The sequence below is a fragment of the Gopherus flavomarginatus genome, chromosome 2 (assembly GCF_025201925.1).
Source record: "Gopherus flavomarginatus isolate rGopFla2 chromosome 2, rGopFla2.mat.asm, whole genome shotgun sequence".
NCBI lineage: Eukaryota > Metazoa > Chordata > Testudines > Testudinidae > Gopherus > Gopherus flavomarginatus.
This window is the reverse complement of record NC_066618.1, coordinates 168,475,266-168,489,548: the sequence shown is the minus strand read 5'-3', so window position 1 is coordinate 168,489,548 and position 14,283 is coordinate 168,475,266. Positions and strand designations below refer to the sequence as shown.

The 14,283-nt window shown below is 43.1% G+C and overlaps 1 long non-coding RNA gene across 7 annotated transcripts; it reads right to left on the bottom strand.

The window, feature by feature from the left end:
- Positions 1-2,141: 2,141 nt before the first annotated feature.
- Positions 2,142-12,254, bottom strand: LOC127045019 (uncharacterized). Of its 7 annotated transcripts, XR_007772583.1 has the most exons (4): positions 11,487-11,706; positions 6,533-6,656; positions 6,096-6,138; positions 2,142-4,401 (listed from the first exon to the last, which is right to left on the bottom strand). It is a non-coding gene; the product is annotated as an uncharacterized LOC127045019 (long non-coding RNA). The 7 variants fall into 7 exon arrangements; XR_007772584.1 differs by lacking the exons at positions 6,096-6,138; positions 11,487-11,706 and adding an exon at positions 12,181-12,254 and having other exon boundaries at positions 6,533-6,664; XR_007772580.1 differs by lacking the exon at positions 6,096-6,138 and having other exon boundaries at positions 6,533-6,690.
- Between the last annotated feature and the right edge of the window lie 2,029 nt (positions 12,255-14,283).

The following is a 14,283-nucleotide window of genomic DNA, read 5'->3' as shown; positions in this document are numbered from 1 at the left end:
GGACTGTGAATTTGGTAGAGCCCTACATATGAGGTACTGTTGCATCTCTGCATTTGAAACACAAGTACACTTCTAAATTAGCCAAAGAGTAGGAACATAGGCCTTTTGCACTGTTTCAGTGGTGCTCCCATAGACATTTGGCTATTCTGCTGTTGCCCTACACCATCCCCGCATGCCCAGTGAAAGGTATATTTGCAGCGTGGATGGACCATATTCTGCACCAATGATCCTGACCAGTAACAGTCCCTAAGAGGTCTTTACAAGTTAATGGTCACCATGACTTATGCCAGTGACTGATATAACCCCCAGCAAAAAGACTGGAAGCAGGGATGGGGTTTATATTTATATTTCCATCAGTTCTGTGGTCTATTGAGGCCATTATCTGATGCTTCAGACGTAGGTGCAAACCAGTCAGAACATATCTAACTAAACATATACTGCTATACAGTGGGGGAGGTAGGAAGTGGGAAACAGAGATTCCTTCCTGTCCCCTGTAGGTAATCAGACTGCACTGTGAAGCAGGAAATTTGTATATCCTTAGCTGGCAGAACTATATATCAGTAATTGTGCTAAAACTCTTAACCATGACAAGTGAAACATTCTTAATAATGTGGCATTACATGCATTTTGAGGTACAATAACACTCCCATCATTTAGTAATCTCTGTAAATGAATCTAATGCTGTAAACTTGGGAATGGGTGGAGGATCTTCTTTAACTTCTTCTTCTTCCAACTTCAAATCTTTTGTCCCCGCACTGGCACCGGATAATATCAAATTCTTCAGTGTTTGTGTGTGCACAAATGGCATTGAATCACAACGATAGATAACGTGGGTACATCTTTTCTCCAGATGATTTACGGGTTAGAGACCTGCCTCCACTTTTATTATTAAAACTGAAAACAGATTAAATTGGACTGATTAACTGAGACTTCAAACCCAGAGGCTCATTCTATCAAAAAGAGGTCCTTTGACAAAGCCCTCCTCTCGGTAGCCTCCCACTGCATTCACTTGCAAATCACTGTATGCCTGGCAAAGCCTGCACTCCCCCCAGCCCCAAACCTTCTCATGTTGAGCATTGCGGCTCCATCAGCAGCAATATCTCTCTGTGTGAGGGACGTTTCTTATTAATCATGGGCACTGAATGGAAACCAATCAGATAGAGAGTCCCTTTGGCTTCAGCTCCCTGCCTGCCTGAGTTAAAAGTGATTCTGGGAGAGAGGGAGCCCCAGTTAGATGCAAGTACATCCAGCAGTGGAGATACTGTAACAGGCAGCAGAGGGAAAGCAGGCAGAGAAGCAACACTGAGCAGTGCATCACAGAGCCAAGCTAGATTCACTTTACATTGGTGAATAAGGTAAGAGGATTAACTTACTTTAGCCTTGGAATTACTGGAAGTAAAAGTGGAAACTTTTCTTTAAAGGAAGTTGCTCAAAGCAGTAGTGATCCTTGATTGTTACCTTTTCTGTTCAGGTTTGGTTTATTTTATTTTCTGGAATAAAGTTGGGGGGGTGGATTTTAAGATGTTGTTATAAAAAAATATTGTAATAGACTACTGAAAGTTGAAACACAAAACTTGTAATGTCTGGTTAATTTCCTTGAATATTATAATATATACATAGAGACTGCTTTATGTATATTAGGAAGCTTTATGCTATTATACAGTGTCAACATACAGTAAGTTCTATTTTATTTGCATTTTAACAGTATATCCTAACATTTTTATGCAGAGTATTCTCTCTCTCCTGTTCTGAGTGTTAGCTGCAATCCCCCCTCTATCTTACACTTCTATTTTTATTGAAAGGTTATAGTCAGGATTCACTCTAGATAAAAGGATAAACAAGAAGCAAGTTTTAGCCATTGATTTGAGTGAGAAAAATCCCTATCTCTGTAGAGCAAAAAGAAAAAAATCCATATTTTATATGTAGTTGATACAGCAGAAAAAGTGACAGTCAGTTAAAATGACTGTTAGCATAAGCTTCAGGGACCTGGAGAGGTAAAGGTAATGCACCTTGGAATATTCTGAGCAGCAAGTCAAAGACAGCCAGCTTAAAGTATAAGGCTACTTCCAGAAGTGCCAACTGCCTAGCCAACATGATATTTAGAAACAGCAAACTGGATAGAAACCAAGGCAGAAAGAATGAACGGCACAGTTGATATTTTGACTTCAAAGTAACCTGCAGAATGCAGTTACCTGATAAACAACATTTTTCACACATACAAGAAACATGCAATCACATCAATTCAATTTCAGTGAGCATACAAGTCTCAAACAAAGAATGATGAATACTAATGTTAAGGAAATCAATATTCCTTGCAATAATGTAGTAGTGTGAATACTGTAGCAATGTGCATACTGTACCAATTTATCCTCTTGCAGACACTTGAAAATGATGAGTCAGGATAATAGAATAGGAGCTCGGTTAGGGTAATTTCCTTTTGCAGCAGACAAGTTTACAACCAGGAGTCCAATCCTGCTCCTAGTAAAGTCAGTAGCAAAACTGCAGTTGACTTTAATATGAGCAAGTTCACGCCCCAGAGCAATGTACTTTACTTCAAGTTTCTTATGACATAGGTAAGCCATGCACTTAAAATAGCTTAGCTAGTAGGGTCAAACATCTTCCTTATTAATGATACTGGTCATAATAGTGGAGTTTGTTGAGGACAGGTGTGGGGTTTTTTTCACCCCTATAAAGGATATTAATTAAATTTTAAACATGAATAGATATACAATTAAACATTTAGACCTTGTGCTTTACATTTTGTTGTGGCTATTTAGAACTGCATCAGAGGGAATATAGTAAACATAATAAATGTGCATTTGCTGCTATACATGGAGATATGGCATTTCAATATACGGTACTGCCATGTGGATTTACAATCTAGTAGTTTGGATTCAAGGTGAGATTACATAACATATTGTCACCTATTGTAATGTTTTATAAGCAATAATATAAGACTTTTACATGAACAGGCATGTTATGTAGTCAAACAATTATAAAAGCATGTCCCTTAAAAGATGAATAATGTTAATCTTAAATGAAAAAGCACGTCTGTTTTATTTAATATTGTAAACCACCAAAGTTGTACCCAATATAGTTATCACATCTCTGTTTTTCTCTTAATATGCTTCGACGAGACAAATATTATTTCAATAATCACAGTTAACTGTTATACATTTGGGTACATGAAGGGATAACACCTATTATTATTTTGATAAAGGCTATAATAGGGATATTAATAAAATGCAATGTGTATTATATAGGTACAAAAGAAGCTGAAAGACAAAATACAATGTGGCAATATAATATCCTAGTCTCTACACATTTTATGTCAAGACTCCTTCATGTTTTCTGTATAGAAGCTTTATAACTTGCCTGATGAATTGGCCATTATGAATAAAGACCGAAATTCCAGATATCCAGACTTCAGGATAACAGCTCATTTATAGAGGTGTGTATATTGCTTTCATCTGAATGCTTGTCAACAAAGATGTTAGTCATGTTGGGCTGGCAGAAATACTCCGTGATAATTGGATGAATCAATGAGAATAATTTAGTTTCCCAATTTAGGTGCCAAATAGAAAGTAATTACTTAACTCAGACCGCATTCATAAGGCTATGAATAGAAACAAACAACTTACTAGTAACATCTGATTGTGTCTGGAAATCTTTGAAAATTGAAATGGTTTCTGAAAACCTAGCCAGCCACTAGGTCACAGGTATTCAGCTGGCAAAAACTGTATGATGTGGGCAGGGCCGGCTCCAGGCCCCAACGCGCTAAGCGCATGCTTGGGGCGGCATGTGGCAGGGGGCGCTCTGCCGGTAGCCGAGAGGGCGGCAGGCGGCTCCGGTGGACCTCCCGCAGGCGTGCCTGTGGAGGGTCCGCTGGTCCTGGGGCTCCGGTGGAGCATCCGCAGGCACATCTGCAGGAGGTCCACCGGAGCCGCAGGACCGGCGAGCGGCAGAGCGCTCCCGGGGCGTGCCACTGTGCTTGGGGCGGCGAAACGGCTAGAGCCGGCCCTGGATGTGGGTGTTGTAAATAATATGGTTCAAAATTTCCTCTGAAGATCAGTTTGTTCAGGACATGAAATGTGGTAGATTAATTTCAGTTCCATCTGATGAATACTGCCAACAACCTGGCATGATATGACCCTTAAAGGCACATTATTTCTGGTATTTTGCTTTGATTTCAGGAGGACACAAAAGATGTAGCAGCTGTTTTAAAATACAGAACGGCTATCCTGTCTTTATTTCTTCCTAATCAAGCTTCTGCCAAGTGCTCAGAGATGTGGCAGATCCTTATTGGAAATCAACACTCTGTTATGTTCAAAGAATCATTGTGTAAAAATTCTCACACTTCATGAAGAAATCTTGTGCTCATGGAAAATCAGCTGAACAAGCCTGGAATTGCAATAGTATTGTATTAATTCCCTTTTCTTCAGTGTGTACTATTTAACTGTAGGATGCTGCTGAAACAAAAACCTACACAAAGACATTTCTACTCTCATCAGAGTGCCTTCTGAATTTCTAGGGCTTGCAGCAGGTGATATATGCAAATGGTATCTGGAGTAGCACAAATATTTGAACATGAATAGGGACGTCTGAATGGAAGCCGACTGCATTTTGTGTGTGTGAGTTTATGAAAAGTAATTTTGGGAGACCAAAAACCAGATTCCCTCAAAAGGAAGAAATACAGTGAAGGGAAATGACTCACAAATCTGAACAAACAGAATACGAGGAGAAGCAGTCATTCCTTTCACATTAAAACAAATATCAAATTGATAACAAATTTTGCTGGAGGATTAAAAAAAACAGATTATTGTGTTGTCTTTCAGCGATCGATCGTGGTAAAAAGATCTATAACTTAAAAGTCCTCTCACATTAGAAGCCCACTATATTTTTGTCTTGAGTGACTAAACAAGAAAGTAGCATTATGATCAGATGATTGTTCATGTCATTCCTAGTGGACCTAAGCTCTGCTCCTTGGAATTCCATGGAATTTAACGAGAATTTTATCGCTGACTTCAATAAAGGGAGGATAAGGACCATAGAAGATACTATGTATATATAGGCGCAGCTTAGAAGAAAGTTCAAGACTGAGAAAGTGCTAGAGACAAATAATTGTTCAATCCTGTATGGAAAGGAGTGGCATGTCTCATTTGCTAATAATAATAGAGAGGAAGAATTATTCAGTGTTTATGACACTAGCCTAGGATTTGGGAAATCCAGGCTCAGTTCCCTACTCTGCCACAGACTTCCTGTGACAGTTCGGGCAAGTTTCTCTGCCCCAATTCCCCATCTGTACAATGGGGATAGTAGCATTTTTCTACTCAAAGAGTTGTTGTGAGAATAAATACCTTATAGATTGTGACGTGCATTGAGATCTATTAGTGAAAAGTACTATAACTTTATTATACTGACTTAGCTCTTATATAGCACTTTTCATCCGTGTATCTCAAGGGGCCTGACAAAACAAGAGAAGTAGCACTATCCCCATGTTACAGGTGGGAAGACTGACACACCAGAAGCTAAACTGACTTGCTCAAGATCATACAGCAAGTCAGTGGCAGAGTTAGGAATACAAGCAGCATCTCCACTCCAATATCTTATCCATTACAACACTGCCTTTACATGATAAAAATCTGCTCTTTAACTATTATATAGCCTCTTATGAAATCTATTATTTCAAAACAATGTTTTTATAGCAGCAATATGGGAATGCACAGCAACTTCCCATGCATGACACAGTATGTATTCTGAAACCAGTGGAATGCAGCTTCCTATTTAGATTTCATACATTTTGCTAACAGGGTATCTAGAATATAAGGGACAACTTACATTTTAGACCCAATTTTCCCTGTCCCAAACATGGCATCATTGTGGCTTTGTTGTTATAAACTACTGATTTCAAAAATGCCAAATCATAAAGATTCAAATGTGTGAGTGTACATTTGTTGGCTATTAAATGTTATCCATGTTGTTCTGACCCCACAGATCTTACTTTTTTACAGATCTTACTCAACATATGTCACTGTACAGAGACCCAAATTTTCTCTCAGACACAGAAAATATTTTAAAATGGCTCATTTAAGCACCTGGAAGAAGAGCTGTTGAAGTCTGCACAGTGGTCTAACACCACTGAAAGAGAAAAAAGTGTGGGTAAGGTATCTATGTTTGTTAAAAGGAAAATGAAGTCATCATTAACTATACCAGTAGACCTTCTCAATATTATTCTTAGGGGCAAATACTCAGCTGGTACAAATCATAATAGTTCCATTGAAGCCAACTGACATCAATTTACACCAGCTGAGTATCTGCCTCTCAGTATCTATGCCATCTGACAGTTTATACAGGCGTATTTCATTTATCCCATTAGTTTTGGAAATTGAAAATCAATTTCACAGGTAATGAGTTGATCCAAAACCCCACATTTTCTGCTGATGAATAACATACTTTTTGGCATGTCTTAACAATAAAAAAATCAGTGAGTGTGAAAGTATAAGTGTTCATAAACACAAATTAAAAGGCATACCTTGTATCAGACTCTCAAATCTTCATATGAAATGATCAGCATGATTAATATCTTCCATTTTCCCCCTTCCTCCGTCATTCAATATGTTATTCACCTCTTGAGGAGGAGGTGAAAGCCATTCATCCTTTACATCTGATTTGAGATAAAAGACATAATGCCTAGATATTATGAAAGCAAATTGGATTATTTTAAAATTCAGCATTTTCATGTTATGATATGATCAGAAGGTGCTAGTCAACTGGTGAGATATAAATTTAATGAATCAACATAATCCCAGGTCATGGGTGGAACTTGTCATTCTTATTGAGCCAAGCATAGTTCAGGCAACATCATGGAAGGAATGATTTAAAAAAAAAATTCAAATTTAGGTGAAAGCAAGCACCAGACTAAAATGGGTTTCCTTAGTATTTTACAATGCTACTTCTGTCAGATGGTGAATCTATTTACTTATTCATGATGCTCTTCATCATAATATGATAATGCAAATATTCCATTTGATATAATCAACACATGCTCGCTTGCTTGCTTCCTTTCCTTCTCATCTACCTGTTTTGTCTGTTTATTTGAATGTGGCTTCTATGAAACCTGTGGAAATCAATCTGACCTTGCATTACCCAATAGCCTCTTGTAAAACCTGTTGTTTCAAAAGCAGGTTTCCATAATCTTATTTATCAGAAGGCAATATAGAGATTCTACCAGGTTCTTCAGCACTTACTTGCATTAAGTAGGATTTAGTAATCAGAGTAGTCCCGCTGAAGCCAATAGAATTACCTTTGTGAGTACAGACCAGACATTGTAAGAAAGAGTTGCAGAATCTGGCTGTTTAAAATGACCTCTGACTGACAATAATACTGCACAATCCTGTCACATGGAGTTATAATAAATATCACATTGTGGAAGATATTTTCCCCCTTTTTTTTCTATGTCTGAAATAGGTATAACCTTTATTTCCCTATGCAAAATAAAATAAAATAAATAAATAATCCACAAATTATATGGGCCTGAAGGAAATAATCCATGTTAGACATTAACGTTTATTTCTGATCCTTTTTATTATATTCATTATTATTATTATTATTCCGAATCCATATTGTGGTAGTGCGTAGGAGCCCAAGTCATGAAGCAAGACATTATTGTGCTAGGCACAAAGCCAAAAGATGGTCCTCTGCCCCAAAGAGTTTACAACCTATGTGACACACCTCATGTTTCATGTCTAAGACATATTTTTGGATGACATTTATATCTTTCTATAGAAGGCAGTGTGGCCCAGTGGATTCCCAACCTTGTCACTGCCTTACTGTGACCCCATCCCTGCAGTTAAATTTCCTCATCTGTAAAATGAAGATAATGATATTTACTTCTTTTGTAAAACAATTTGAGCTCTATGGGCATAGCATGTTAGAAAGAACTCAATATCTATTATTATTATTAATTATTATTATTATTATTAACAAGACAAGGAACACATATCACTTTAAAACAGGGCTGCCCAGAGGATTCGGGGGGCCTAGGGTCTTCGGCGGCGGGAGGCCCCCACCACTGAATTGCCGCCTAAGACCTGGAGCAGAAGCAGCTCCGGGAGCCCAGGCCCCACGAGAGTTTTCCGGGGCTCCCAAAGCGAGTGAACGACCCCGCTCCAGAGACCTTGAAAAACTCTCGTGGGGGCCCCTGCAGGGCCTGGGGCAAATTGCTCCACTTGTCTCCCACCCCGGGGCGGCCCTGCTTTAAAACAGTGGTTCTCAAATATTTTCATAGCATGGATCACATTTTAATACAGAGATTGCCTCAGGCATCACCTACCCATCCATTCATAATCCCCTAGGTACCTCCTTTCTATCCATGGTATCATAACATCCCTGTGGCAAACACGCAACTGTCAACATGTCTAAGGAATATTAACAAAAGTATTTAATATACTTTTAGCTTCCTTTTAATGTAATTTAGAATCTGGAAATAAGGACAGGGAGCACCAGCCACATGTGAGCAGGCAACTTTCTGCAAAGCATCTGCAAGTGCTCCATGACCCACCAGAGAACAAGAGACCACAGTTTGAGAACTTCTGCTTTAATGTGATTATTCAGTAATGGCAAAAGTATCCCTGGGGGTTGCAAAGTTGATGAGAAGGGGTTTGTCAGCACCAGAGATTCATTATTTATTTGGAATTCAATACAAAAAAAAGGATGCTTGTCTTGGGTTCTAGGCACCCTTTGCCACTAATTAAAATATTAATGAACATTAGTGCAAATATGCCATTCAAGAATCATTACAAAACCTAACAAGCACTACATTCTGTCTTGCCTCACCATGTACCAGGGTTTCTCAAACAGGGGTCACCACTTGCATAGGAAAAGCCCTTGGCGGGCTGGGCCGGTGTGTTTACCTGCCCGTCCGCAGGTCCATCCGTGGTGCCTCCCCTTCCAGCAGCTCCCATTGGCCCAAAGCAGCGATCCGCAGCCAGTAGGAGTCACGATCGGCCAGACCTGCGGATGGGGCAGGTAAACACTCCGGCCTGGCCTGCCAGGGGCTTTCCCTACACAAGCGGTGACCACTGTTTGAGAAACCCTGCCATATACCCTACACCACATCATAATCATCGGTCTACACACACATTAGTGAATTATCCTTTCCCATCTGGAGATCAGTGATTGAGCCCAAATTATGGCACATCCTAATAACTAGTGGGCATTAGCACATTACCAAAATGCCACACAATTTGATGTAATTCTTAAAAAGATGAATCTAGGTAAATAATGGCTCAGGAGTGGACTATCAAAGTTGCTATAAATCAGGACTGAAATACCTTGGCATTGGAGTGCAAACCCCTGCCAACATCGTCTCTAGTCACTGCTACTTTCCCCTTTTACAAAAAATGAATTAATGGCTACATTTTAATGCAAATATGTCCCAAATAAGAGCCTACACACTAGTTAGCAGCTCCATATTATATATGCCACTCAAGTTTTTTGTGGCTAGATGGACACACCAATACTAGATAACAATGGTTTTCCCTGAAATCTACTGATTTTTAAATGATTTGTTTGAAAATTACTTGTAGGTTGAAATGTACCCAATGGCTCTCCAGATATTCCATTGTGCTCTAACACAGGTTATCGGCTATCTTTAACTCCTTGCAAAGCTGCACAAAAATGGCTGATAGCACCATGTTAGTGATGCTCTCGAGTTATAAAGACAAAATTTGTACTGTAATGACCCTAAACACTTCCTTGCAGATGGAAAACAGTGACAGAGGCATCTGCATGGTTTTTAAATTCTTAACCAAGAGCAGTATTTATGCTCAAAGTTTATATTTTGTCTGGGACTGAATTAAGGCATAGGCACCATAGGTCCAAGCCTAAAGTCCTATTTCTTATGATGAAAAATGAGAGTCTTGCCTTTCTTTCTTTCTTTTTAAGTAAGTTACTTGCTTCATGGTTTTGAAGAAAAACTTGAAAAATATGAACCAAGTGTAACCAATGCAGTAACATCTGCTTCGACTGCAGACAGCCTAAAACAACAGCTCTGAGAAGCGTGAACTGATGCACATATCTCAATAGGGTGTTATCTCCAAGATCTACTGCCCTGGAGGGCCATGCCAGCACTGTCCCTTCAGGGAACTCTACACGGGGCAGGAAGAGAAGAGTGTATTGGGTACTTCCTCACTCACCGAAACATATACATCCAGGCTACTTCAGTAAATAATAAGAGGCCCACCTCTTCCATTCACAAAGGGAGGAAGGGGCCCTGGTACCTCTCCTAAAGAGACAGGAGAGTACCATGCCACTGTCTCCTGAGAAGGAAATGGGCACCTTCGCACTGCCACTCCAAGGGCATGAGAGCAGCTCTGCAGGGGTGAAGCCACAGGAGGCCTCAAATTGTCATGTGCCTATGGTCCTGGACAGGGCCGGCTCCAGGTTTTTTGCTGCCCCAAGCAAAAAAATTTTTGGCTGCCCCTTCCCGCCCCCCAGACAAGAGCTTCCCGTCTTGCCCACCAGTGCGCCCCCACTCACACCCCCTGCTGCCCCAGCACTGGGCTCCCCCCCAAACGTGGGATCTGCTACCAGCACACTGCAGCCGAGCCCTGGCCCAGCTGCGACTCTGTACCCATGCAGGTGGAACTGCTGGGCAGTGGCACGCCTGCGGGGCAGCGCAGAGAACACGGCCCCCTCTCTGGGCTTCACGGCACTGCTGGTGACTGAGGTGGATCAGTTTGTGCTCACCGCCCTCACCCCCAACATGCTGGTGGCCGAGGACCTGGAGAGCCCCCCGGACCTGCTGCTCTTCAGCCTCATGGTGCCCTGGCCCAGCCTCAGTGGGAGGGAAGGCGAGGATCTCTGGCTGTGGGGCTACCTGCTCAGCACCGATGAGCCCAGCTGGCTGCTCACCTCCTCACACACTCCAGGAGTCCCTCTCACCGCCACCGAGCCGGGGCTCAGCTCCAGGGGACCCCGTTTCCCTCCCTCCCCAGCTCCTCACACACTCTGGGCAGGGCTGCCCAGAGGATGCAGGGGGCCTCAGGCAAAGCAATTTCGGGGGCCCTTCCATAAAAAAAAGTTGCAATAATATACTATAGTAACATGTATTTGGAAATGTAAAAAATAACTAGTGAAACACATTCAAAAATTAATTTGTAATAATTATTTTAAAACATTAAATGCTTTACTGGTTTGTATGTCTGCAGTTACACAATGGGCTGTTACTGGGTGATGGTGATGGTTGGTGCCAATGGGCTGTCACTGCCTGGGGGCGGTGCTGCTGTTGCCCAGGGCTGGGTGGGGAGCTGGGCTCTGGGTTGGGGGGTGCCCAGCTCACAGGGGCTGGGCTCAGGACTGTGGGGAGATGGGGTCGGAGGGTGCCCAGCTCAAAGGGACTGGGCTCGGAGCTGGGGGTCAGGGCTAGGGGGGGATGGGGTCGGGGGGTGCCCGGCTCCGGCCCAGCCCCTTACCATGCCGCTTACCCCCTCTCCCCGACAGTGCTGCAGCGGTGTGGTGTCTCCAGCTGGGCCTGAGTTCCCGCCGCTCAGCTGCGGCACGCAGCCCCGCCCCCTTACCAGCTGAGACACCAGGGGATGGGGAGCCTCCGACATACCCTGCGGGGCCTGGAGAAAATTGCCTCACTTCCCACCGCCCGTGCCTGGGCAGCCCTGACTCTGGGAGCCCTTCTCGTCACCGCCGCAGCCCGGGCTGGGCTCCAGGGGACCCCGCCTCCCTCCCCGGCTCCTTACACACTCCGGGAGCCCCTCTCACCGCCGCCGCAGCCCGGGCTGTGTGAGGAGCCGGGGACGGAGCGGGAGCCAAGCTCGGGCTGCGGAGGCGGTGAGAGGGGCTCCCGGAATGTGTTTGGAGCCGGGGACGGAGGGAGGAGGGGTCCTGCTGCCGCTGCCGCTGCCGCTGCCGCTGCCACTCCCGGCGGCGCCGCGTTGCCGAGTGGGCTGTGCAGCGCGCCGCCGGGCTGTGCAGCGGGCGCGGATCCTGGCTCGGGCGAGTGGTTGTGCCAGGGGCGGCTCCCGGCAATGAGGCCCCAAGCAAAAAAATAAAAACAACAATAAAAAAAGCGGGGGGAGGGGGGCGGAGTGCCGCCCCTTAGAAGGTGCCGCCCCAAGCACATGCTTGGAGGGCTGGTGCCTAGAGCCGGCCCTGGTCCCGGATTACCTTAATCCAGCCCTGATTTCGGTGCAGGACTATGGAATGCTGCACCATTGCAGGGGCTAAGTGAGCCACTGTTGAAAGCATAACAGCTACACAGTTTGCCTACACAGTGTTTGCATCAGTAGTGCTTGAGCCTCTGCTTTATAAAGTATGAAAGCTGCTATATAAAACATTCTATTAAGGGATATAAGTAGGGGGAAGATTGCTGCAGTAATGGAAAATAAATGAGCCACATAAATTTTCTGCTCCCCTCACCTCAAGTTGATTAGCACAAATTAAATTTCATGCTAGTCAGCCTGAGCAGTTAGTAGGAAAGAAATCAATCCTGAACTTCCGGTGACTGTGGTAAAAATATGTTTGTAATGTATGCATGGCATGTAAACCATGCATGTACTTGCATCATAATCCACTGGCATGACAAAATCCCTATGGAATATATCGTAGGCAGGATCAGACTATGCTGAGATGGCGAGATATTTTGGGCTAAGGGAAAAATCTGCTGGCTACCTCAGGTGTGCAGCCTTGAGCAGCAAGCCCAGACTAATAAATATCAAAGAGGAAATCCCAGGGGAACAGCTGCTTTGCACACACTATCAGTGCAAAAGGAGAAAGTTTAAAAGATTAATAACACAATTTGTTAGTAATAATACCTAGCTCTTATATAGCACTTTTAATCAGTAAATCTCAAAGCCCTTTACAAAGAAGGTCAGGATTATGATCCCCCATTTCATACATGAGGAAATTGTGTCCCTAAGAGCACCTCAATGCCAGATGATACTGTTGTCATGATATTTACCTCAAAGATGGTATGTAATATATCATGTATAAACTAATAAATCACTGATTATTAATATTCTTGTGTGATGTATGTATGGTTAACCCACAAAAATCTTTACAGATGTGCTGGAAATATGAGACTAAAATGTTTTTAAACCTGGCACTTTGCAGGGGGAAGGGGGGTGATAATCAGATTTTCTCCAGCCAAATAAAAGAGGCCAATACCGCAGAAGAATACATTTTAAAGGTTTACTGGACTAGAGAGAGAGTGTGCAAGCCCTAGAACAGGGATTCCCAAATTTGGTTCATGGCTTGTTCAAGGTAAGCCCCTGTCAAGCTGCGAAACGCTTTGTTTAACTGAGCGCCCGCAGGTACGGCCGCTCGCATCTCCCAGTGGCGTGCAGTTTGCTGTTCCCGGCTAGTGGGAGCTGCAGGAAGTGGCGTGGGCTAGGCCACTGCTTCCCGCAGCTCCTATTGGCCAGGAATGGTGAACTGCAGCCACTGGGAGCCACAAGCAGCCATACCTGCGGGCGCTCAGTTAAACAAAGCCTTTCGCAGCTTGACAGGGGCTTACCCTGAATAAGCCATGAACCAAGTTTGGGAACCGCTACCCTAGAGTTAGCTACCTCTTGAGAAAACAAAGAAACCAGCACTATCATTCTGTAAGGGTGGATCCCTGCTGGAATAGCCAGCCATGCTGGAGAAGTTGCTGTAAGTAGGGAAGCCATCTTGAACAAGAACTATAGCCGATAAAGTTAAGTTTTAATCTTAGAAGCGCATTTTAGTTTCATTTGTTTGTAACCATTTTTATTTTTATTCTTTCTACATGGTATCACTTAGTCCTATGCCCTTTTGTTAATAAACTTATTTTACTTTTACGATAAACAAGCTCGGTGTTTTGTTTGAAGTGGAGGGTTTGTGAATCCCAGCTAATAAACTGCTGTATACTGTCTCTTTAAGGGTGCTGCAAATTTGATAAAGGTTTGTGAGAGAGGCTGAGTATTGCAAACTGATCTCTGGGAAATTTGTGAATTGGAGTTCCCTGACTGTTATCTGCTAGGCAAGGTTTGGATGGGCAGAGTCCTGAAGAGTTTGCTGGCAAGGCAGACAAGATGGTGTCTCAGGAAACTGATACATAGTTTAGCAACAGCAAAGCTGGCACTTGCTGGGGTGGTAACACAGTGGCTCACAGGTCTGGGAATCACTATCACAGAAACTGAGGCACAGAAAGGCAACTTGCCCCCAAAAATATAGTAGACCAAGTGCTAGAGATAGGAATAGAACCCAGTCTTCTGCCAGTCCAGTGCTGTATCCATTATGCCATACTGC